At 41.7% G+C, this 26,611-nt stretch overlaps 1 pseudogene; it reads left to right on the top strand.

The window, feature by feature from the left end:
* LOC124509236 (60S ribosomal protein L10-like) lies at positions 1-25,736 on the top strand (annotated as a pseudogene).
* The last annotated feature ends 875 nt before the right edge of the window (positions 25,737-26,611 follow it).

Consider the following 26,611-nt stretch of genomic DNA (forward strand, 5'->3'; position numbering starts at 1 on the left):
ATGCCTTTAAGCATTGTGGGCAAAGTTATAAGTGCAGGTAATGGAAATGAGGACGTCTCCATTTCCTCTGAGATCAGGGTGAGGAAAAGGGATACGATACACATTGGGTGGTATTCACGTGTCCGTAAAAGAAAACAATCTGCCTCTTTCCAGGGTATGTATCATGGAGAGGGATCACGAACATTCCCAATGTATTCTGAAGGGGCTGTAACCACGTAGTCACATAAATAGACGGTAACTTTATTTTTTGTCTCCTCCTGCTCCCTTACATTTATTCAGAAGGATAATTCCTTCCCAGCCCCTAGACAAAATACTGGGGAGCCCCACTTCTTTTCTGGAGTGCTTAGGTAATACAAATTCTTATGGTTACGTTAAGTCCAAAACACATTCTCTTTTTAGTAATGAGCAGTAACCAAAATTTCCAGGTCCGTGTGGTGATGAAAATTTTGAACATGACCGGATGCTGGTAGGAAGCCTGGATCAGGGGGTAAGGTGGGGGAGAGACATGATCAGCTTTTTATCTGGAGAAGAAATAGTGCTTCATTTTCTTTCCCCGGCTGTTCTCCCGGTCCTTCACGCCCCCTGCACGGGTGTGTGAAGAGGGGGAAGTATATAGCTGGGGGTGGGGGTACATAGGCATTTTGCAACTGCGATGTCTCCCCCCACCAAATGCTTGGAGGTTCTCTTGCCCCAGGTGATGGACTCTCTCCTGTCTCATCTCTTTGCTTCTCTCTCTCTCCCTCTCTCTCTCTCCCTCTCTCTCTCTCCCTTTTCTCAAACACACATACACACACACACACACACGTCCAAATCTGTTTCACGGTAAACACTTATGCATCCTTTTCTCCAATAGATTCCAGAACTGCTGGCCCTTGGTCCACCCAATGCAGCTACTAGACTAGAGCAGTTAGTCTATCCATTCCAGGTACGAAGTAGATGTTAATCTACTGTGTCTCCCCTTGAACGATGGGCAACACATATTACCCTGCCAAATGGTTTCTGGAAAGCCCCTCTCTCGTGATCTGAGGTAAAGAAGGAAGTATTTCCTGGCCTTCTCAACAGAACTTTCTCAAATAAATCATGTCTAAGAAAATCTCCCTCTCAACTCTAACCCTCGACCCTTTCTCCCCATGTTGTGAGTGAGTCACAAAACTCATAATTTTGGGTTTTCGCCATTTCTTTCTGCAAATCCTGTAGGAAAGTTGATCTCACATGTCATTTTGGTATCTGGTATCTATTAGTGTCTCAGCAGAAATTTCTATTTTAACATCCAATTATAAAGTAAAAAGTGTGAGGAGGCTATTTTTTTTTTGCCCTCAGCCAAAACTTGGAAGTGCTCACAAACTCAGCAGTAAGGAACCCTTGGCTGGTACTTTTGGATTTGCAGAAGACCTCAGAATTACTTTTAATGGAAAGCTAGTATGTCGACTGCATTTACTGGGAAACCACTGTGGGTCAAGATAGCTATGATGTGTAAAATGTCATTTCTCTCCCCGCCCCCCCCCCCCACACACCCTAGAAGGAGAACTAGAGATATAGAAACATGAAGTGGTTTTCCTGGGGACAGTAATGAGTTGTTAGAACTTCAGAAAGAACTCTATTATTGTGTGATCAACCAACTGACTAAGCCTGTTAACAAACATATGACAGAATTCAATTTAATAATTTCTTTCTGTCCCATAGGCTTAGATTGATCTGAAGGATAAGACTGCATGTGATCCAAGATCAGAAGAGTCAAAGAAAGTCTTTTCTGTAAAAGCCTTCAGGAGCCAGAAGTAGTACCAAAGCTGGAGGGCAGGAGATCATCGGATTAATCATATGGGCAGACAAAACTTCAGAAGAATAAATGCACTAGAGACAAGAAGAACTTGAAGTTGAAGCTAAGTTCCCCCACCTTGGGGGATTCTTTCACACTCCTAGCTCAAACATGAATCACCCTCATGAAGAAGAGATATACCTTGGAAATGACCATAACTCATCTCTCTCAGCACAGCTCAGAAGTCTACTGGGGAGGGCACTGGTCTAGCTTTCTGCTCCCTTACTTGTATCCATCTTGCTCCAGATAAACCCTCCTATGCCGAAAGCCACACACACACACACACACACACACACACACACAATGGCAGAGAATGGCAGCTGCTCATCAAAGCTTTTTTCTTATCTCCCTGAGTACACAGCTAGATCACATTTTTCAGCCTCTCTTGAGGTTAGTTGTGGTCACGTGACTAAGGCTTAGCCACCAGAATGAACCGGGAACTCTTGTGTTCCACTTTCATATCTGGCCCATAAAAACCTCCCACATGCCACCCTCCATGTCGTTTCTGATGCTACTGACTTGATGCAAATGAGCCCAACAAGCTCGGAAGCTACACACTGAAGATGGAAGAAGCCTGGCTCCCCGAATTGCTACTTGGAAGATTGCTGCCCACCAGTTGGACCACCCACTTTGGACTTCACATGAGAAGAAAGAAATTTCTGTTGTGTCTGAAGCATTATATACATTTGGATTTGTATGTTGCAGCATCTAAGGTTACCTTAAGCAGTACAGACACCAAGAAACATTGTTGGATTAATATACATGTCAGCTTGGGTTTCAGCTGAGAAGTTCAGAATAAATATTGTAAATGTGACTTTGAGCTCCTTTATAGCAGAGTCCATATTCTAGCTATCTTTGTGTCCTCCTTAAAAAATAGTTCTTGAAGAAGTATCACATAGAGTAAGAATTGAGTCGTTATTTGTTTAAAATGTGCAAATGTTCAAATCTTAAACAGATGTATTGGCTGTGAAAATATTGAAGAGCTCTTACTAGGGCCAAATAAGGGTATATTGAGTAAATGAGTGAATTAATGAATAAATGGTATCGTTTGGTGAAAATAAGTCCCACCTGAGGAGTTGTAGAAATTTGCTCATCTGGAAAATGAAGACTATAATATCTTACCCTTATTATCAAATCAGAAAATATACTTCCAGGCCTTTAATTGCTAAATTGGTAAGTGCTAGACACATGTAAGCTCTCTGTATAATTTGGATAAGTTACTTTGTGTGTTGGTAAGTTGGCAATATGTCAATGTTAGGGTTGAAGCTCGAAGAAGGTGAATCAGGTGCAAAGCACTTTGGAACATCTTGAGAAAAAATTTTTAAAAAGTTCTATGAGTGCCCTCAAGACTTCAGACTTCTCAAAGTTCCTAGTCTCTTGTGATTTTCGGGCAATGTAATACCCACCATTCGCCACCGGACTCAAGAGAACAGCTTTGCATCAACGGTGCTCTGCAATCACGAGCGGACATATGCCTTCTGTATCTCCCTAGGGAGTACCTGCCACTTCTTAGGTTCCTGCTTGGTGATCACAGTCAGAAAAGAATTAAGCAACACTGCTGTGCCAAATACCATGGAAGTTCATTCAGCCATATTACGTGATTGAAATGTCAGAATGTTTAAACACTTCCAGCCACATGAAAATACATTTGGACACGTTTGGAACAAAGCTGGCAGAGAACAACCGTGGGAAATGTTCCTATAAAATAGAGATGATCCGGCGATTGAGAGGATGCTTCTGTGTTGACTTTCGGCCACAGAAGCCTGGGAGTGGGGATTGGGCAAAAGTGGCTGCCCAGTATGCCAATGGGTAATGACAACCCCTCACCAGCTAAAGTGGGGAGGTATATGTCAGAGGCTGCCATGGGTGCACTCATCCCTGCAAGAATGTCTCTTGTATTGGCCGGGCAAGCGACCATCACCAGGGGTCAAGAGATTTCCTGTGAGTTCATTGTAAGGTCACCCCTCCTTGAGTCTCTAGTCCTCCACCAGAAAGAGGAAGCCCACATGCTAGGGGCAAGGTTTCCTTTATGCAGGCTTCATCCTCCACCCATAGAAGTCAAGCAGTGGCTCCCCAATTCTATATATCCCCATCACTCCTCTCAAGCTGCCTGACACTTACTAGCACAGTCTGCTTCAGAACAACATGTTCTGTGTCAGTCACTGGAAGACATCTAGGGTTCCCAGCATCCCCTATCACCTGGCCTCTAGTCTCCTTATGGTTTAAACACTGCCTTTTCTGTAACCATCTCCCCTCCCACAGACCCATCTCCTGAAAGAACTGGAACTTTCTGCCAAGCATCTATCAATCATCAGCCAAATGCCTCATATCCCCTTACACTTCCTTGACTATTCCCTTCACCTTTTTACTCTAAGTGAAACTTACCTTTCCTCAGATGCCTCCTCAAACAGTAGCCGTTCCGTCTCCCAGACCCTTCATCTTCACTGGGTCTAGATGTGAGGTAGTGTCTTCCTTCCTCCTTATTATCTCTTCCAGATCATCCATCACTCCTCCCTAAAACTACACAGTTTGGATGACCTCCATATTGCTAAATCCAGTAATGCGTTCTACATTTGCATTTTACTTGCTAGATCAGCAGCATTTTACTGAATTGACGACTCTTCCTGTTGAGACGCTTCCTTCACTTGGCTTCCAGGACACCACACTCTCCTGCTTGCTTCCTACCTATTGGTTGCTTCTTTTCCATCCCTTGCTACTTCCTTCTCATCCCACTGACCTTTAAATGAAGCCACAGGACTTCATCTTTGAATGTCTTTTTTCTGGATACACTCACTATCTTGATGATCTCATTCAATCTCCTAGATTTCTATACTCCCTATAGGTTCATGACCCCCTAAATTTTATCTCCATCTCAGACCTTCTCCTGCACTTCAGATGCATACACCCAAGGGCCTGCCTGACATCTCCATCTGGATGTTAATAGGCATTTCATGTGCAAATTGAACAAACTCCTGGTCTTCTTCTCCAAACCTCTTCCTCTTGAAGTCTCCCTAGCACCACTAGAAGAGTAAATGATAATTCTAATCTTCCAGTCGTTCAGGCCAGAAACCTTGAAGGCATCCTTGACTCCTCTCATCCTCACACTGTACATTAAATTCATCAGAAAATCCTGATGGATCTACTTTCAAAATAGATCTGGAATCTGACCAGTTCTTACCAGCTTTCCTGCTACCACTCCGACCCAAGCAATGGTTATGTCTTGCTCGGATTGTTGCAGTAACCTCCTAACTGGTCTGTGTTCCTCTGTCCTTGCCTTCTTCATTTTGATTCTAAACACAGCACCCAAATAATCTCATCAAACATCAGCAGAACATAACATTCCTTCACTTACAACCCTACAATGGCTTCCTAGCTCATACTGTAAAAGCCAAAGTCCTTACAATAATGTGCAAGACCCTTTGTGATTTGGTCAGGCACCACATCTCTAACCTCATCCCCTCCCACTCAAGACCCCAAAGCTTTCTTGCCATTCTCTGACCATCTGAGGCACAATTCTTCCTTGAGGCCTTTGAATCGCTCTTTTCTCTGCCTAGAATATTTCTTCTGTAAGTATCCACATGGCATACTCCCTCACCTCTTTCAGTTCTATCTAGAAAGCAATCACTACTCCATGTCTGACCCTCTCTATCTCCATTCCCTCCCTCATTTTTTTTTAACCTCAGCACTTATTGCCATCCATCATACTAGTTTAGTTATTTACCTTATCGGTAGTCTGTCTCTTCCACTAAAATAGAACTTGCATTTGGGCAGGGGTTTTGGCCTCTTTTACCCACTGTTGTATACTTAAGACCTAGAAGTATGCTGGTGCATAGTAGGTGCTCAATAAATATTTGTGGAAATAACTGTCTCACAACATAGTGCATAATAGGTGTTTAGAAAGTGTTTCTCAAATACTGTGTGACTTCTCTTTAATGACCAGAAATACAATGCAGGACCTCTTCGGCCCCCAGTATCTTAGTTAGCACTGTGACCACACATTCAACATCTATATCTTCCTCAAGTGCAACTTCCATTAGCATTACCTGGGTTGTATCACCATCCTGCTTAACAATCAGCTAACATTCTACCCACATTACCATGTGGTTTGAATTACAGTGACATGTCATGTTACAGCATTTCTTTTTTTAGTATCCATATTTAGACTCTGAAGTAGTATCAGAAGACTCTACAATAATCCTGGAGGAATAGGGTGGAGACCACACCCATAGTCATAATAGGTCAGACCATTCTTGAATGTCCTCTAAACGGCCAGTGTATTTGTGAACTAGCCCCCCGTGATTTGGAGACTGCCTGAGAGACAAAATCATGTCTAGAGTTCTAGAGCTTTAGGATTCTTTGGGGTCCCCAGAACCTCTTAGGAACAGATTACTAAAGCTTTACTACCATTAACCTTTACTGAGTTCTTACAACGTGACAGGCATGGTTTATGCACTTCCCACGATTAACTCATCAAATACTCTCAACAACCTAATGAGGTTGGAACTATTATTTAATTTTTTTTAACATTTATTAATTTTTTGAAGGAGAGAGAGACAGAGGGTGAGTGGGAGACAGAGAAGGCAGAGAGGGAGACACAGAATCTGAAGCAGGTTCCAGGCTCCAAGCCGTCAGCACAGAGCCCAATGCGGCACTTGAACTCACAAACTGTGAGTTCATGACTTGAGCTGAAGTCAGACACTTAAGTGACTGAGCCACCCAGGCACCCCAGGTTGGAACTATTATTATTTTCATTTTCCATGTAAGAAAACTAAAGCACAGAGAGATTAAGTGGATCCAGAAGTCACACAGTTTGAAAGTGGCAGAGACTAGATTCAAACTCAAACAGTAATCACTGCCAGTGTACCATGGGAAGTTGTGGTCCAAACACTATCAAGCTACAACCAGGGAGTTTTAATCTTGGGACTTCCTTCTCCAGTGGATGAGAGAGAAGAAGCAGGAACTAAGTCTTCTACCCTGGCTGTGTGGGAACTCACTTTTCCTGCTGTATATTTCCCCCCCCCTACCCTCCTATACATTGAAATGGTGGCTGAGGGAACATTCTCACCCTTCTGTTGTCAGACAAGCAAAGACGAGATGCGCTTTTCCACCTTTTGCGCCAGCTCATACTTTAATGGTTGGAAGTTTCAAATCACAACCCAAGTTTCTTGGAACTCAAAATTGAGTTATCTGATTCAGTAAAATGTAGTTCTCTCGCTTAAAAGGATTTGCCCAAGGGACCTCTGGGATTTCAAACATACTTAAAAGCAACAACTGTGTTGAATCACAGAAGCATAAGGGATTGCATTTCCCCTGGAGAACACACAGGATGTATTAAACAGAGGAGGAAATGTTTGAAGTCCAACAAGCTTTGAGTTTCATCCCACCTACCACATCTGAAAACTATCTGAGTCATTTGATGGAGGCAGACTACAACTGGGCTCCCTCATTCTTAGTGTTATTGTGGCTCTCCCGCCTTGACATTGAGACGCTAGCTCCACAGGAACATATTTACCTACATCTGCTAACCCCTTTTAATGGGAATCAGGAAGGGCCCATTTTTTAAAGCCGATCTGGAGGAGGGTGGAGTGGGGGTTGCTGGGAGCAACCATCCCATCAACAGAAGGCTAGGGTTCTCACGGCAGCAAATACAGCTCTGGAGAAAACAGCAAAGGGGAATACATAGATTTATTCATGCTTAGCTGCTACCTAAGAGGTTCCAATAATAGATTAATAACTATATAATTAGACTTTGGGATAATTACTTAACCTCTCTAATTAGGTGTTACTTTCATTCCTATTAAATGGGAATAATAATAGTTACCAAATAGGGTTGTTGTGAGGGTTAAGTGAGAAAATATTTGTAAGGTGCTTGGGGCAGTGCTGAACACATAGCAACTATTCAATAAACATAAGGTATTGTTATTGTTGTTTGTGTTGTTACTGCCCATCGCTCAAATATCCATTGCTCTTTACTCTGTACTAAAACCTGCTCTCAGATGTTTTATTCACCTAGGGAATGGATGAAAATAATTCAAAGTCTTACCTTCCTTCCTAAATTCTTGATTCCAGATCAGCACCTAACATGAAACTCAGAGGGCAAAAGATGAATAGAATAGAATAGAATAGAATAGAATAGAATAGAAAAATAAAATAAAAGTGGGGTTCTCCCAAGGAGCAAATTTGTTCCAGTCCTGTCCAGACCTCCACAGGCATATAGTAGAAAGAGTACTGACTCTGGGGCCAGATTTGCAGGTCAAATCTAAGGAAATCCAGATAAATTTGGAACAAGTCACTTCAACATCTTGGGCCTCTTTATAATATGAAAAGACTTAGGGCTCTTAGATCAATGCTTTTCAAACGTATTTTTGACATGGAACTATTGATTTCAATAAACTGTCACAGAGAAATACCTACCATGTGTAGATCAAATTCAACAGATCTGGGAGGTAAATTTCAGAAGCCCTTCTCCCCAGGCTTCGGGAGGGTTCTATGAGCCCCTAGGCCCTGCAGAGTCACACTGCATACTACTTAGCTACAAGATCACCAAAATCTCTTCTGGGTCTAATGCCCTAGGCATGCTACTTTCTCTCCTTAAACACCAGGCTAGAGTGCCATGACCCTCTGAACGTGCTTTGCTTAAGTATAAGTAGACTTTTCACCCTGAGATTCCTCTGCTAGAAAGGCATTCTGGTTTCTCCTCCCAATAGGATCACCATCACTAGGCATAGTCTCTTACACTTAGACCATTCTAAATGGCAAACTTCTTTCACTTGATCAGCATGATGTTAACAATTCTATACTGACATAGCTCTAGGTGAACATGCATTTTCCAGTTCCTAGTAGGCCTCATTCAGACATGCATATCACCTGCCTGGCCCCCAAAGGCATCTGAATTTATGATGCCTGGTCTTCCCTGTCACTCAAGGTTCTGCTCAAGTTTACCTTTCAGGGTCCTCTGGTTGCTCTCATCTCAAGGATCTTATTGTACTTATAATATAGCTGTGAAGATAAAAATAACAAACATAGAAAAAAGTGGAGACTAATTTAGAGTTTAATTTTGGAGAACTAATTACAAAAACAGAGCAGCTGGTCAACTTTTTCTGGATCTCTTACAACAACTTACAACAAATATGCAATCTCTTCTTGATTGAGTGGTCAAATATGTGTTCATGGAACAGAATTAATTTGAAAGGATTCTGCTTAATAATTATGATCAACAGTACATTAGGATGACACTAATTTCAATTAAGAAAAACCCTCCAAATTTCAAAGGCTTAACACAAGAGAATTTAATTTCTTATATACAAGTCCAGTGTGGGTGTACTTAGATATGGATAACTTAAAAATCTTTTATTTTGAAGTAATTGTAGGTTTACGGAAGAATTGCAAAGATAGTACAGGGAGTTCTCAGATACCATTTCCCCAGCTCTTCCTAAAGTGAGAATCTTATATAATCATGGTGCATTTATTAAAACTATGGAATTAACATGGGTACAACCATATTAACTAAACCACAGACTTGAATCAGATTCCACCAGTTTTCCCACTAATAACCTTTTTCTGTCCCAGAATCTAACCCAGAATACCACCATGCATTTGACTGTCATGTCTCCCTAGTTTCCTCTAATTGGTGACAGTTTCTCAGTCTTCACTGGTTTTTCATAACCTTGACACTTTTGAAGTCAGGTGGTTTGTAGAATGTCCACCAAATAGGGTCTGTCTGATGCATTCCTGTGATTAGATTGGAGTTATGGATTTTAGAGAATACTTTCTTACTGCATCATATTAGGAGTGATACCCTAAGTCACGTGATACCCACATGACTTATCCCTGATTATGTTAACCTCAATCCTCTTGGTTAAGGCAATGAGTGCCAGTTTCTCCACTGTAAAGACCAGCCCATACTCAAGGGAAGGAGAATTATGCTCAGTCTTCTGGAGGAAGGAGTAGCTAGGACTTCATGGGCATATGCTCAACAACCATAATAATTAATAAATATTTAGAGGGAGATACTTTTGAGGTCATGCAAATATTTTGTTTCTCCTGAAAGTTTTTTCCATTAATTTTTGCATCCATCAGGGGTCTGCTATGTAAATTATGACTATAGTGCTCTGATTTTCTATTTCTCTTGTTCCTTCTACATGTATTATTTGGAATTGCATTATAACAAGTTATTCCTTTCTTCCCACTTGTTTTTTATTCAATTATTTATATCAGTGTGAAATCATGGATATTTATTTGCTTTCTAGGTTTATACTCCAAAATTAATGTTATTTATTTTGTTCTTCAAATTGTTCCAGCTTTGATCATGGGGAGCTCTTTCAGGTTGGCTCCTGTATCTTTTTGACATGCCTCCAACTCTTAAAATGTATTTCCTATTTAATTTTCTTTATTGATTAATTTATGTTTTAGAACTTCCTTGCTTTCTGTTACTACAAGATGCTTCAGGGTGATTTTCTGCCTGAGCCTTAGAATCAGCCAAATTTTGAAAGGCCGTATTTTCCTTCTCATTTAAGCCAGAATACTTTTAACTTCCATTGAGACTTCTTGTTTGATCTATAACTCATTTAGAAATGTGTTGTTTAATTTCCCAATATTTGGCGATTTTATAAATAGCTTTTCGTTATTGACTTCCAGTTTAATTCTAGCATGGTGTAAGAACATACTTTGCATGGCTTCTATTTAAAATATCATAAGGCTTGTGTTATGGCCCAGAATGGGGTCTATCTTGGTACATGTGCCGTGTGCACTTAGAAAGAATGTGTATTCTGCTGTTGTTGTTTGGCATATTTTATAAATATCAATGAGGTCAAGTTGGTTAATAGTGTCGTCCAGATCATCTATATCTGTCCTGATATTTTGTAGGCAAAATATCAACCAGTATATTCCAACTAGAATTGTAGATTTGTCTATTTGTCCCTTCAGATCGGTCCTTTTTTATTCCTCATATATTTTTAAAAGTTTATTTATTTGTTTATTTAGAGAGAGAGAGTATGAGCAGGGGAGAGGCAGAGAGAGAGGGAGTGAGAGAGAATCCAGAGAGAATCCCAAGCAGACTCTGCACTGTCAGTATGGAGCCCAAAGAGGGGCTCAAACTCACAAACCATGAGATCATGAAACCAAGAGTCAGACAGACACAGGCTCAGACCGAATGAGCCACGCAGGTGCCCCTATTCCTCATATATTTTGAAGCTTTATTGTTAGGCACACACACGGAGGATTATTTAATAACTGACTTCTTTGTCATTATGTGATGTTCCTCTTTATCCTGACAATCTTCCTTGTTCTAAAGTTTACTTTTGTTGTAATCAGTATAACCACTTCAGTTTTCTTTTATGTAGTGTTTGCATGGCATGCATTGCTCTATCCATTTATTTTTAAGCTACCTGTGTCTTTATATTTAAAGTGGATTTCTTGTAGACAGTATGTGTTTGAGTCCTGATTTTTTTTAATCCAATATGAATATCTCTGTCTTTTAGCTGGTATGTTTAGACCATTCACACTGAATGGGATTATGTGTGATTGGGTTAAAATCTACTATCTTGTTAGCTGTTTTCTATTTGCTCTATTTGCTCTTTTTTATTTCTTCGTTTCTGCCTTCTGTAGGTATAATTTAACACCCTTGTGAATACATTTCATCTTTTATTGAATTATTATTTATCCCTCTTTAAAAACATGTTTAATTGGTTTACAATCAGAGTATACCTTCAAAGACTGTTATATTGCTTCATATGTAATGTCAGTGTATTTCTACTTCCTTCTCCCATTCCTTGTGCTTTTGACACACATACAGAGAAGAAGGCAATGTGAAGACAGAACAGAGATATTTGAAGATGCTGGTCTTCAAGGCTGAAGTGACTCAACCCCAAGCCAAGGAACGTCAGTAGCCACCCATGACTGAAAGAGGCAAGGACTAGATTTGCCCCCATAGCCTCAAAAGAAAGTACATTCTGATTTGACTCTGGCCCATGATACTGATTTCAGACTTCTGGCTTCCAGAACTGTGATTGACCAAATCACTGTTGTTTTAAGCCACCAAGTCTGTGGTAATTTCTTACAGCAGCCACTGGAAACCAATGCACCTAGGTTTTGTTTTTTCCTTGCTGAATGCTCTCTGAGCCTCTTGGATCTATAATTTGGTGTCTGTCACAAAGTTTGGGAAATTCTCAGCCATTATTTCATTATTTCTTCAAATATTTCTTCTGCCTTGTTCTTTCTTCTCCTGAAATTTCATGACAAACGTGTTATATCATTTGGTATTGTCCCATGTCTCTTTGATCTTCTGTTTTTCTTCCCACTCTTTTTTTTTCCCTCTTCTTATTTAAGATAATCTCTACTGATCAAAATCACTGATTATATCCTTGGCTGTGTTGAGTTTACTGGTGTGCCCTTTGAAAACATTCTTCATCTTTGTTACTTTGCTTTTCATTTCTAGCATTTCCATTTTGTTTCTTCTTACTGTTGCCATCTCTCTGATGAAATCAACTATACTTGCATGTAATCTTCCTTTTCTTTAATTTTTTTTAACGTTTATTTATTATTGACAGAGAGACACAGAGCGTGAGCAGGGGAGGGGTAGAGAGAGGGGGACACACAGAATCTGAAGTAGGATCCAGGCTCTGAGCTGTCAGCACAGAGCTCAATGCAGGGCTCAAACTCACAAACTGCGAGATCATGACCTGAGCCTAAGTTGGTTGCCTAACCAATTGAGCCACCCAAGCGCCCCTTAATCTTCCTTTTCAATTAGAGACTTTAATGTATGAATCATAGTAAATTCCTTACTAGTTCCAATATCTGTGTCATAACTGAAGCTGTTTCTGATCATTGCTTTGTCTCTTTAGACTGTTTTTCCTGGACTTTTTGTATGTCTTTTTTTCTTTTTCTTTTTTTTTTCTTTTTTTTCGGTGGAAGCAGGATGTGTTATGTAGGACAGTAGATACATTTTTTTAATGCTTGGAGATGAGCAGGCTCTTCCTTCTGCTATGCCCTTAGTATGAAAGCTTGTAGTAACATGATTGGGAGATGGGTTGATTTTGAAGTTTGCTTTCCACTTGGCTTTGGGTCTTCTTACTGTCATGCTCCTCGAAGACAATTCTTATTCTGCAGCTCTCCCAGCTCTATTCCACTATTATTTTCATTTGACACTTGTTAGCATGGAGGTGGCAGTGTGGTGGGGGGAATTCTCTGATGCTCTGCATTATCTTCAGTCTTAGACAGGTGCTATCAGTCTGGGTTGGGAGTTGTAGCCTTCCCAAGTATCTCTGCCCCTCTTCCAGACATAATGCTGGGCCAAGCGTGCACTCCTGTCTTATTCCAGGGACAGAAACTTGTTTTTTTCTCTGTTTCTTTCCCTTAGATGAACTCTGGTTTCCACCAGTGCCATAAGGTTACAGTTTTTGTTGTCCTTAGCCCTGCAGATTGTTTTTGTTTCTTGTGGGAGAGAGGGGTGGAGTCTGGGTGGAGTTTTTGCCCTCCACCGTCAGCGTCACAGAGAAGGGAGAAGCTTTCTTAGAATTCTCCCCATCCACGCCTGGGTGGCTCAGACAGTTAAGCGTCCAGCTTCGGCTCAGGTCATGATCTTGCGGTTCGTGGGTTTGATCCCCAGGTCGGAATCTGTGCTGACAGCTCAGAGCCCACTTTGGATTCTGTGTCTCCCTCTGTCTCTGCCCCTCTCCCACTTGCACTCTGTATGTCTCTCTCTCTCTAAAATAAATAAATAAATAAATAAATAAACAAACAAACAAACTTAAAGAAAAAAACAGTGCTCCCCATCTGCCACCCACCCCCTACCCCCCACCTTCCATGAGCACCTGTGGGTCCCAAAAGGAAAATCCTACAAGAAGATGTGAACATTTCTATGCCTGAAGCTAAGGGGCTTTATTCTCTCATACTAGCCTACACTCAGCCTTTAGCAATTTGATTTTAAAAATTCTAACTAAATCCTCTGCTGGGCTTCTGTGGCTTTTGGTAGCCCCTGTGACAGGTTGGTAAATGCTAGCATCCTGTTTTTCCCTGCAGTCACCTATCTCTCTCTAGATTTCAGGCTAGTTGTTTGCCCTATGACCTCAGTTCTTTCATGTGTTCAATAAAAGCCATTACTGTGAAGCTTGTTCACCTTCTTTGTTATTGTTGTTGAAAGGATGAGAGCAAAGCTTTTTCCAGATGTCTATGGCTTGGAGATCCAAGCTGAAACTGGTGGATGAAATTTTTCACACACTGATTCAGGGACCTAGGTTCCTTCCTCTTGTGGTTTTGCCATCCACCAGGGTTCATATATAATTCTTTACATTCACAGTAGGCTTTTACTTCAGATATGTTCTTAGATGTTAAATTCCCAGGTGCTGCTGTGTGTGTTCTCTGGGATGCAGATTCTAAGATGGCGATCACCTTGCCCAAGTTTTTTAGGAAGTACTCTTAGAACCAAAAACCTCTGGGGGGAGGGGGAAGCAGGATTGGGCAGAGGGAGAAGTTGAGTTGTGACAGAACCACCGCAAAGGTTCAGTTGATCCCATGGGAAGCTCTGCAGCAGCGACGGTCCCATAGAGTTGTCCTATATGCAGTGAGGGAGCTAGGCCTTTATATTTTTGTGTCATCTGGTCATCGCACCTGGGCCAGTCCAAAGTCATATGGTGACAAGGCAGACGTCTCCAGCTGAGGACAATAGAGAGGGCTGAGAGCTGAGGACCATCAGCTGGCGGCAGCTGGAGGAATAAGTTGTGAAGAAGACCTGGGCAATGCACCACAGCTCGAACTATATTGAGCCAAAGCATGTGCATATTTTAAGGCTCCTTATGGATACCATCAAAAATTTCACAATTTCCCCCAAACTGCTCCAGAAATGATATACTTAAATCTTTTGTATTTAGTTTTCTCATCTGTAAAGTGGAAACAATAATAAAAAAATCTACCTCACAGTTTCATTGTGAGAAGTAAATGAGTAAATATTTATAGTACACTTAGGACAGTGGTCAATGTCCACTAAATGCTAAATTCTCGTGAGCTATTATTATTGTGGTGGTTGTTGTCGTCATTTTTCAACTGGCACCAGTGAAATGAAAAGGCAGGTGCTACAAGTCTGGGTTGGGAGTTGCAGCCTTCACAAGTATCCCTTTTCATTAAGAATAAAAATTTCCAACTTAAGACCACTTACATTTCTTCTATGGTCAACTAGCTGCCTGCGTCCTTTATTTTCTGTTAGGACGTTATTTTTTCTTATTGGGTTGTGAGAATTTTTCTCATTTATTTAGAATATTCATCATTTATCAGTCATAAAAGTCATATAAACTAGAAACATATTTCTACCTTCTTGCATATCTTTCAGCTTGTTTAGACTTACATTTTGACGTACTTGTCGTAGGGAAGCTAACTACTGGATTGATGTCAAAATAACATTAATGATAATGATAATTACAAAGATATTGTGTCATGTTGGCTAACATCTAGTGAGTATTTACTATCCTAGCGTGGTAAGAGGCACTTATTCATTCATACATTATCTTAGTTCATTCTCACCACAAATGTATGAGGTAAGATCTTCTTTTACACCCACTTCATAGATAAGAAAATGGAGGATTAGAGAGATTAAGTATCTTTCTCCAAACTGGCAAGTGGTAGAACTGGGAGTGAAACTCAGGTCTGTTCCATTCCATAGTCAACGTTTCCCAAGTTGAACTTTGTGAAATCCTATCTTGTGCAATTCTACACAATACACACGTGTACAAATATGCACATACACACAAACATGTGTGAGTGTTCCATAGTCAAATCAATGCGGTAGTCTTGAAGATCTGATTCCAGAGATACCCCATAGACATTAGCATGTTAATAGCTCTAAGGGATACCTTAAGAAAGAAACTCGTTTAATTTGTGCAACCCAGGGTTTTCCCCAAAACTATTTCATCATGATCTTTTGCCTTCCATTATACCACCAACCCACTGCAGAAATAGTGTTCTATTTCCCACACTATACTACTCAGTCTCTCTACCAGAGGAGGTCTTCCGTGCCCAGCTGTCTGGGATTGTGTTCAGTCATCAACAGGGGTGCCTGGGTGGCTAGTCGGTTAAGTGCCCGACTTTGGCTCAGGTCATGATCTCACGGTTCGCGAGTTTGAGCCCGGCATCGGGCTCTATGTTGACAGCTTGGAGCCTGGAGCCTGCTTCAGATTCTGTGTTTCCCTCTCTCTCTCCCTTTCCCCTGCTTGTTCTCTCTCTTTCCCTCTCTCTCAAAAATAAATGAGACATTACAAAGAAGTTTTTTTAAGTCATCGTCAATACAGATGAAAACAAAGAGAACGGCCTAATGCAATTAGCTAGTGACTCAAAGCGGAGAGGAAAAGGTGCTACACTAGATAACAAAATAAGGATTTAATAATCTGGAACAATGGACAGAAGTAAATAAGATAAAATCTGACAGGGATAAATGTAAAATCTTGCAGTTAGGTTACAACAGAAATCGATGACATGAGTACAATTTAGGAGGAAGCTTGATTTCACAGTAGTTTGTGTGAGGAGGCCTGGGGGATTTAATTGATCATAAGCCCAATTAAAAAACAATTGAAATGCATTCAATAAGCAAGGAACCACAGTGTTAAACCTGCATTAATACAAAGGTAGCATTCAGAGTGGCAGAGATTGGTATCCATTACCCTGGCTGCTGTGCTACTCAGAGGGTGTGAGGAGAATTGTGGTATTCCTGGCCACATGCTTCAGAACAGGCAATGAATGGCAGTCCAGAACCTGCCCAGATGGCGTTGACTTAGATAATAAGGAGTCCAGCAGACACGACCTTTGAGCAATAGCAGAAACAACTCAAGCTCTTTAGTCTGGTGGGGGTAGATTTAGGGTAGCTGTTGGGATTGGATGATTGTAGTGGATAATTTTTATTTGTCTCTCCCCATTCTTTTATTCTCTGTCTTTTTCCATTGGGCCTTGTATCCTAGGAGGCTCCTTGCCCTTTATCTACCAGTGAGAAGCATGGGGCGGGGGGGGGGGGGGGTGGATCAAAGGGTGGGAAGAATGTGAGATGGGTATGTATTCCCTCACTTGGCCACCTTCCTACAGGCTTGGTGGGTGGTCGTCTCCTCCAGCTTCAACTACTCTCTCTGGCCTCAGGTAAGCTTTCCTTCCCCTCGACTCTTCAGGTTTAAGATCTTGCTCTTGCTAGCTCTGGGGTGTGCCCATCTTTGTAAACACCCTTTTATCACACTGTCCTCAATTACCCTGCTTGAGCATGGGATTTGTTTCCTGCTGGGACCAGATTCGTGCTGATGCTGGAATGATTAGGATGATGGTCTTTGAATATTTCAAGGGCTGTCATATGGAAGAGGGTGGAATTAAGACAAGAGAGTAGAAGTTACAAGAAGATTGGGTTCATGTACTCATTTATTCATTCAACTAATCTCAGTAAGCCTCTACAACATGCCGAGCATTGTGCTAACCCCACAGCAAATGCTTCAAGAGCTCAGGGCAAAGGGAGTTCATCAGGGTTAGAAGTCAGAGAGGTCTCCCAGAAAATGATGCAGGGGAAAGAAAGGCCAACCTGGGCAGGAGTGTTCCTGGGGGGCGCCTGGGTGGTTCAGTCTGTTGAGCGACCGACTCCTGATCTTGGCTCAGGTCATGATCTCACAGTTAAGTGGGCTTGAGCTCCACATCAGGCTGGGCACTGAGGGCCTGGAGCCAACTTGGGATTCTGTCTCTCCTTCTCTCTACTCTTCACCTGTTCGTGTCCTCTCTCTCAAAATAAATTAATTAAAAAAATATTTTTTTAAAAACAGAGGAATGTTCCCAGAAGAGGAATTTATAGGTGAGAGGGCTGGAGGGCTAAGAGTGAAAGAGGTATATTCTAGAAAATGAAAGAAACCGTACGTTGAGCATCTGTCTCTTCCGGGGGTGAGAGTGGGGGTGGAGGGTGGGAGATGTTATCAAGGATGAGGCTGAGAGTGGGGAGGGCCAAACACACAGAGCTGTTGTGAACATGGACTTGATCCCAAGGGCCATGGGAGCCCCTTGATGGGTTTAAAGCTACGGAGACACCTAGTATGATTTTCTCTCTCCATTATAGAGTGAAGAGAGCAAGAATGTCCAAGGATCAGAGCTGTTCAGATATAAATCCAGCTCCCTTGCCAGGGAAGGAGCAGCCAGTTCCCAGAAGCAGCCAAGGAGAGAATTCTTCTTTTTGGATGACAGCTTCAGGATATTTCCAACGAGGAAGCTGCACCGAGTGTGAAATGGGCCTCAAAAACATCCATGGCCCTTTCTAATTCTGAAAATTTGTAGACTCTTCTGGTCTGAACCCCATGCTTCACAGTGGGATGGAAGGCACCTAAGCTTGAGAACCTGTTTGCTTTCTTCCAAAACTGGCAACGAAAAGTCATTCTCCTTTCCCAGCCTCCCCCCTTGGGCCTAGAAAGCAGGATACATGTCCAGACCGGAGCCTCTGGGAATATGCAGGGCTCTAGTGTTTGTGTTCTTTTCTCATCGCAGCTGACACAAGAGGGGCACTGGCCATGGCAAGTTCGAGACAATAGCTCTGTCAGCATCCGACCTTCAGCCCTGCTAACAGTTGGCTCTATAGTCTAGGATATTAGACAGTTTCACTGTTTTTTTTTTCTTTTAAAATTAAACCCTTCAGAAAGAAAAAGAAGAAGAAGAAGAAGAAGAAGAAGGAAAGAAAAGAAAAAAAAAGAAGAAAGGGCAAGGTCTGAGGGCTCTGAAGGCAGCGGTGGCGTCAAGCACAGCAGCCCTCTTGTTCTGGAACTCCTTCTCAGGGACTGGGCAGATCTGTGTGTGATAACGCAGCTGTGTGCAAATGCCAACGCTGGGGCGATAATTATAGAAACCTTCTCATTATGCTTGAATGGGGGCCAAGGCATGGCCCTGGCAGTGAGGGGGGTGCGAGGCTGCAAAATTGGCACTCTTTAGAGCGAGTTGGCTTTTGCAGCCTGCATGGGTATGTGAGGTGTGCCAGAGAGCCCAAGTTAGCACATCCTGTTGTCAAGCGCCCCTAGTGCCCGCTTCTGCTCTCTTTCCTCGATCAGTCTCTTTGTTCCTAACCAGACTGCAGCCAACATGGCCCTCTAGCAGTAAGGCTCAGTTTTCTAGTCTATTCCACTCAGCTGTTCCTGTGACTCCTCTTCCAGCCCCGTGGCATACTTCTCTTTCTCCTGGCCCCTGGAATGACCTCCTGTTCCTTAACATTCCAGGTATAGAATGGGTTGGATCAGAGGTGTCCTGATCAACGCTAATCAACCCAGTAAGTCCCTGCTTTCTGCCCTACAATGACACCAGAAGCAGCCTAGCTTTCCAGGCCCTTCTAATGGTCTTCAATGAAGACAAACTTATCTTGGCTGAAATACCCAGTAGCGAAAGACGATTAGAAAATTATCAAACTGTACTTCAAGTCCTAGCTTTAACAAGAGCACGGGAGGGGTCCCCCTAGTCTGGCCAGGATCACCATATCAGGGCAACAGGAGGGAACAGCAGGGGCATGGGGAAGAGGAGAAGGAAAGAGGGAGTTGATATGAAAGCAACAGCCATGAAGGAGGGAGCCAAGCATAATGAGGTGAATTTGCAAGGGTTTCATTTTCTTCATGGAAAATATGCCATTATCAAAAAGCAACTTCCTCTACAGGCATTTTTGCTTTTTCCAATAGAGATGAAGAAGTACAGTTTTATGTAACACATATAACAGGGAAAAGTAGAACGGTGACCCTGCGAAAATTACAGCATTAAAAGTAATAAGCCTGCCATTGCCGATAAACCACACAGACACCATGCCGTGCTATCTTGAGTATAAAGGTGACATTTTTACAGTTATTCCTATAGTAACTTCTTCAACAGCAACTGCATTTTGAATATCATGCACTCACACAGAGACTTTTTCCAGAGTTTGAGAATTTCTGAGGCTTTGTCCTTCAAGGTCCAGGTCAGGCATCCCATTCCTAAAAATGCCCGCCCCCACCCCAACCTGGGTTTTTGGCTCCCACAGTATCTCCCTCCCATGCAAACGATTTCCATCATTAGTAACTGTTTACTTCTCTTTCCACCCACTAGATTATGGGCTTCCTGAAGACAAGAACCACATATTCATTTCTGAATCCCTGGTGTCTGCCAGTGGCTTGCTTTATAAATGTTTGGAGAGTTTAACAACTAATGAGCCCTATTTCTTGTCTTATCCTTTAAACCAATGAGAATACAGCTGGGAGCCAACTGAGTTAAATTAGATACATTGACTAATCCCTTCTATCCCCAAGATGCTGTAATTTTAGAACGTGCTGTTTTCTGCCTAAATCAGGAAGTGAATGAGGTTCTAAAGCAAGATAATTGTTTGGCTACATGAGAATGTGAAAAGAGAAAGAAAAGGATGTCTTCTAAGCAGAATCCTGCATTTAAAAGAGTGAGGTAAAGTGTGCCAAGGGTGGCCTGGAATTTAGGCTGGGTATATACAATGGTGTATAAACAAAATTATAGAGACGTAGAAACATGAATTCTCATTGTTAGCAGAGAAGAGTCGAGAATTGAAGTCCAGAAGCAGTGACAACTGAAATTCTGACTGCAAGAAAAAATTGGAAGCCCTCCCTCCTGTTTTTTTTTCTGGAAAGGAAAGCTTTGACTTCATAAAAATAAGTTCAGAACGAAGGTGAAGCTTGCTTCTTTTCAGAATCAGCGGCTCAAGGGAGGTAGAAACCATTGGTAATCAATACAGAAAAGGCAATTTAATTGGATTTTTATTGTTTTTAAAAGAGAAATGTATAGCATCAGACTTTTCTGAGTTATACAAAAGGAAGAGGGAACATAAAAAATTCAATAAATAGAACAAATAAAATATATATGCACCTCCATTCTCTCTTGTCCATAGTTACTGGAATAAGTAAAAAAGAGGATTAGAGAGAGAGAAAGAGAGAGAGGCGGGTTGGGAGAGGCTTTGGATGCACTAACAGAAGGTACACATAAACAGAGAAACATAACTAGAAAAAGACACACTCAAATAAAGACCCAGATAAAGGTTTCCATGGCTTAGAATCTCCATTTTGTGTTTTGGAATAAGCCAGCAAAGCGTTTTAAAATCATGCTTCATGTTTGACCTCGGAGATCTCCATTTCTGGCATATGAGTTTGTGAGACTGATGTTTGTGCTGTGTGCGTGTGTGTATGTGTGTGTGGGTGGGGAGGTGTGTGTGGGTGGGTGAGAGAGGGAGACAGAGACAGAGAGAAAATGACTCTCGAAAGGAATTGGCATAAAAGGTATGATGAGAACCTTTGTTCCGAGGAAGGACTGTTTTAGGAAGGGAATATTTTGAGATTTTGAATGGATTCCTTTATAGACTTACTTTGGTTGCTGAAAGAGACAACATGGCATCGTTCGCGGGAGGGTCAGAAAATAGGTTTCATTGGCTGCCATTTCTCTGGATACCCACATCATGTATTTATCCTCAGCTCACACTAGCCAGAATCCTGGAGTGGGATGGGGCTTGGGGTGTTTGCATTACTGTTAACACACTGCTTCCTTCATGACCCCGTGGAAAGGGGGACACAAACCCAGCATCTAAGATTTTCCATCTTAGAAAAGAGATTCGTAACCAGAGAACCATTCGTTGACACAATGATTAATCGTGGTCCACCAACGTGTCTACAAAGTTTGCTATGGGGAACATATCTGGGTTTATTCCATGCTAAACCTTTTAATTTTTTATTCTTATGTAGCTAGATACTGGAGATATCCTCCAGATAAGCAACTTCGCACAGCTTTGTCGCCCTTATTATTGCACCTTTTGAAAACATTCCACTTTCTTATTCAATTCCATAGCTATTGATTCAGAAAAAGATAGTATGTAACAGCATGGGCTTATTATTTCATGAACTTAATGTGCTCATAAATCATTGAATGTCTTCTGTCACTGACTGCTTCTCGTGTCTGTGTTATTATGTATTATTGATCCACAATGACTTTGTAATAAAATCAGTTTTCTTTTTATTCCTTCTATTGATGTTCTATTCAATACCACTTAAAACTCTGGTAACTCAATTGTATCCATTTTGTTTTGCAGACAGAACCCTTTTTGAGTTTATTCTATGGGCAAGACATTATGCTAGCCCGTGGAACGGACTGTCTTATGGCCGGGACTCCATGCTGCAAAATGGCTTCTAGCTTTACGTGTTGATTCATAAACCTATTTCACGTCTCAGCTCACTAACATGTTTCAATTAAATGGAGCATTATTATAAAAAGTTCTTGGGGCACCGGGGTGGCTCAGTCCGTTAAGCATCCGACTTCAGCTCAAGTCATGATCTCACGGTTCCTGGGTTCGAGCCCCACGTCAGGCCCTGTGCTGACAGCTCGGAGCCTGGAGCCTGCTATAGATTCTGTGTCTCCCTCTTTCTCTGCCCCTCCTCCACTCACACTCTGTGTCTCTCTCAAAAATAAATATTTAGAAAAGTTTTTTTTAAGTTCTTTAATGAGGAAAAAGCAAACTTATTTAGATGTGTGTTTCAAACAAAGCACCATCAAACAACCATCCTCTAACTTTTCCCTGTTAGCCATATGGTAAAATATGAGCAATACAAATGTTCATAAACTGTAGCCTTTTCCTCTCAGGATGGAAGTGGTTTATAGGAAAGGAGATATTCAAGTGTTATGTGAGATGAAAGCTTAGCTGTGCTCGTCTTACATGACAGGGAGTCCGGGGCTTGAGTTTACTTACCTTAACAAGATGGATGAATCCTGGCTGTAGCGTTCAGAACACTGATGAGATTCTCCACCGATTCCTTCTCTCGACCTGAACCGGGCCAGGTCTTTCTTCTTTCTCTCTCTTTCCTGTTCCTCTCTCTGGAGTAGAGGTCTGCTCCATTTTACTTCTTAAAAAAAATAATAATAATTCAATAGGAAAAATACGAACAATGATTTGGCTATGGTATAATGAATGACGTGTAGAAAGTTAATTCTGATTCCACGGTATATTTTAAACCAAAATACCATCGCTTTCTGAACTCTAAACACGGCTAAAATGACTTTTGCTTCTTTTTTTTTTCCTTAAGGCAGAAAATCATAACCACATTCTATAAGAAGATACCTAAAACACTGTCTGAAACTTACTTTATTGTTTCTTAGCCTTTTAGATTGGCTAATACTGGCAGAATTTTAGATCTTTCACCATAAGTCAAACTGAAGCAAGCATTATAAAGTAAGTATTAAAATAAACAGAGAAGAAAGAAAAAAAATTATTATACTGGAGGATGAAGGCCTGTGATTAAGAATGTTTCACAGAGGAGAGAAACTTTAAGGAAATCAACTGCTTCATAGACTACCCAAAATATTTTGATGAAGAGGGAAGGAAGGAAGGATTATCGGGTTTAAGTGAAGGCATGCCAGTGTTACTGTGTTTGACGTGTGTTTGGCGAGCAAGGAATGGTTTAATGTGGTCCTGACATATGATTGGGAGTAGCTGGACACCAGGCCAGTGAAATATTTTTGAACTGAGTCTTAAGCATTACTAGTGGGAATCAGAAAGACTATCAGGAGGTAAATCATCAGTGTGTATAAATACAGCCAGACCTCTTCATTGATCTATATCTACAAAACCTGCCAAATCAGAAACAAAATCTTTTCTCTCCCAGACTTATTTCATTCTGAATCCTAGGCAGGGGAATGGTACATAATCATTATTGGCTCAGTTGCTTTAGACCCAAAGTATCAGCTATCTATTGTCATAAATAATGCTGCATAACAAATTTTTCTCTCTTCCCCCCACCCCGAAAATAAAACCAGAGGTCATGGATCTGTGGATCAGCTGGGTGGTTCTTCTGGTCTGGGCCAGGCTAAGATGATCGCATCTGGAAACACTCACGTGTCAGTAGTTAGTTGGCAGATCAGCTAGGCACTGGCTGGTCTGTGCGGGCCTTGCTTGAGATGGCTCTCCTCCTTGTGATTGCTCACGTCCCCAAAGGCTGGTCTGGCATTGTTCACACAGATCACCAGGGTCCAAGAGAGCAAGGAGAAGTACACAAGACCTTATAAGACCTAGGCTTGGAACTGAAACAGCACTGCATTGTATTGGCAAACCAAGTCACAGGGCTAAGCCAGTTTCATGGGATGGGGATAGAAACTTCACCTTTGATGGGAGAAGTTTCAAAGTCACGTTGCAAAGGCCATGGATCCAGAGGGGCATGTCCAGTTGTGCCATTTTGACAATCAATGTACTTTGAAATAGGAGGCCTACAAGTTGAAAAGCACATCCCAGGCTAAGGAAATGTCTCCTAGGTTTGAAAGAATTATGGCATTGTTTGGCAGTGAAGAACTACATCTGGCTATGTCTTTGTTTGTTTTTCTTTCACAGTAGCATCCTGGAAAATTAAAGATCACAAAACTAACTAGATCAAGAGTGACAAGTTATATTGGAGTTAGAGTCTTGTCTTGTTTTCAAATTTTTATTTAAATTCTAGTTAGTTAACATATGGTGCAATATTGGTTTCAGGAGTAGAATTCAGTGATTCATCACTTCCATACAACACCCAGTGCTCATCATAACAAGTGCCTTCCTTAGTACCCATCACCCATCTAGCCCATCCCCCACCCACCTCCCTCCATCAACTCTATCTTTAAGAGTCTTCTATGTTTTTTTCTTCTCTCTCTCTTTTTTTCTTCCCCCACCCCTTCCTCCCAGAATCTTGTTTTAAAAATAAAATCCAAGAGTGCCTGGGTGGTTTAGTCCATGGAGCATGCAACTCTTGATCTCGAGGTTGTGAGTTCCAGCCCCACATTTGGCATGGAGCCTACTTAAAAAGATATATCTTTTAGGAAATCCACTTTAAGTGTAGCTCAAAGCATACAGTGAGATAATCCCTTATAAGTTAAAAAAAAAAGTTGTAAGAAGAGCTGAGGTTTTATGAAGAAATACACAAAACTTAAAGTGCCTGGGTGGCTCAGTCGGTTGAACATCTGACTCTTGACTTTGGCTCAGGTTGTAATCTCATGGTTTGTGGGATCCAGCCCCACATCTGGCTCCGTGCCGAACATGAAGCCTGCTTGGGATTCTCTCTCTCCCTCTCTCTCTGCCCCTCCCCTACCCATGCTGGCTCTGTCTCTCAAAATAAATAAACTTAAAAATATAAATATACAGAACTTATTTTCAATCTTAATTTGAACTGGAAGTCCTAATTTCATAAATTTCAGTTTGGACACAAAGCAAAGTTCTGTAGCTTGTGATTATGCAACAAGTAGCAAAGTAGAAAAGAGACTATCTTCTCTTTTCCCTCCACACCACTGAACATCCTGGTGTTGCAATGGGCCACGGGCTGCCCAGTGTAACCGCTATTCTAAGAACAACCCGTATCCAAAGCCTTGCCTCTGCAGAGGTGTCTCTGAGGCCAAGATCTACATCTGTGACCTGGAGTGGAAGAAGGCAAAAGTGGATGAGTTCCCGCGATGCGGCCACATGGTGTCAGATGAATGAGCAGCTCTCTTCTGAAGCCCTGGAAGATGCCTGTATCTGCGTGCACAAGTATGGAGTGCAAATCTGTGACAAAGAGGGTTTTTCACTTCTGAGTGCAGCTTCACCCCTTCCATGTCATCCTTATCACCAAGATGTTGTCCTGTGCTGGACAGAGCTGACAGGCTCCGGACAGCTATGTGGGGTGCCTTTGGAAGACCGCAGGGCACAGTGGCTAGGGTCTACATTGGCCACATCATCATGTCCATCTATACTAAGCAGTAGAACAAGGAGCACGTGATTGAGGTCTTACGGGTCCAAGATCAAGTTCCCTGGCCACCAGAAGATCCACATATCCAAGAAGTGGGGCTTTACTAACTGTAATGTGGATGAATTTGAAGGCATGGTGGTGAAAAGTGGCTCATCTCGGATGGCTGTGGGGTCAAATACATCCCTGATCGGGTCCCTCTGGACAAATGGTGGGCTCTGTATTCATGAGAACCTCAGCATTGCCCCCTTCTTATTCATGCCCACCAATAAATCCTACTTCCTGTCTAACAAGGAGAGAGAGAGAGAGAGACTATCTTCTCGGGAAAACCACACTTCATTCTTGGGGAGATGGAAAGTGACTTTCTGCTGCCTCCTGATGGCAAATGACTCCTGATGGTCTAAAGGTATGACTCATTACCATCATAGGCTTTGTAGTCTAACTTTGTTTTCAATAACTGACTAATAAATCTTGATTTTGATAAGGGAAGCTACCAGACTCAGCTTTTCCAAACACCACTTGTATAGATGCAATGGATACTGTTCCAGTAGTATAAGGAATAGAGAAAGCAGGCTCATAGCTCTGGTGTTAATCCTCTATGCCCTTGATTCTCTAGAAATCGGCACCTTGATTTCCTCAACTATTAAATATGGATGCCTTAAATTTTTCTTACATAAAGGTTATAAGTACAAATGATATCACATTGAAAAAGTGCTTCATGCATTGTTAGGAGATTAAATTAGATTGAAGGTAGTTTTTTTATTATTAAAAATGTTTAATGTTTACTTATTTTTGAGAGAGAGAGAGAGGCAGAGTGTGAGTGGGAGAGGGGCAGAAAGAGAGGGAGACACAGAATCCCAAGCAGGCTCCAGGCTCTGGGCTGACAGCACAGACACACAACTCGAACTCACAACTCGAACTCACAAACCGTGAGATCATGACCTGAGCCGAAGTCAGACGCTTAACCGACTAAGCCACCCAGGCGCCCCAGAACGAAGGTAGTTTTGGTGTCAAAAGCCTTTGAATTTCGCATACTTCTTGACCCAAGAATTCCACTTTTAAGGAATTATTTTAAGGAAAGAATCCGGGATGTACACAAAGCTTT

Source organism: Lynx rufus, unplaced genomic scaffold (genome assembly GCF_022079265.1).
Source record: "Lynx rufus isolate CCGP_SWC_20201006 ecotype Redwood Valley unplaced genomic scaffold, mLynRuf1.p SCAF_14, whole genome shotgun sequence".
Classification (NCBI taxonomy): Eukaryota; Metazoa; Chordata; class Mammalia; order Carnivora; family Felidae; genus Lynx; species Lynx rufus.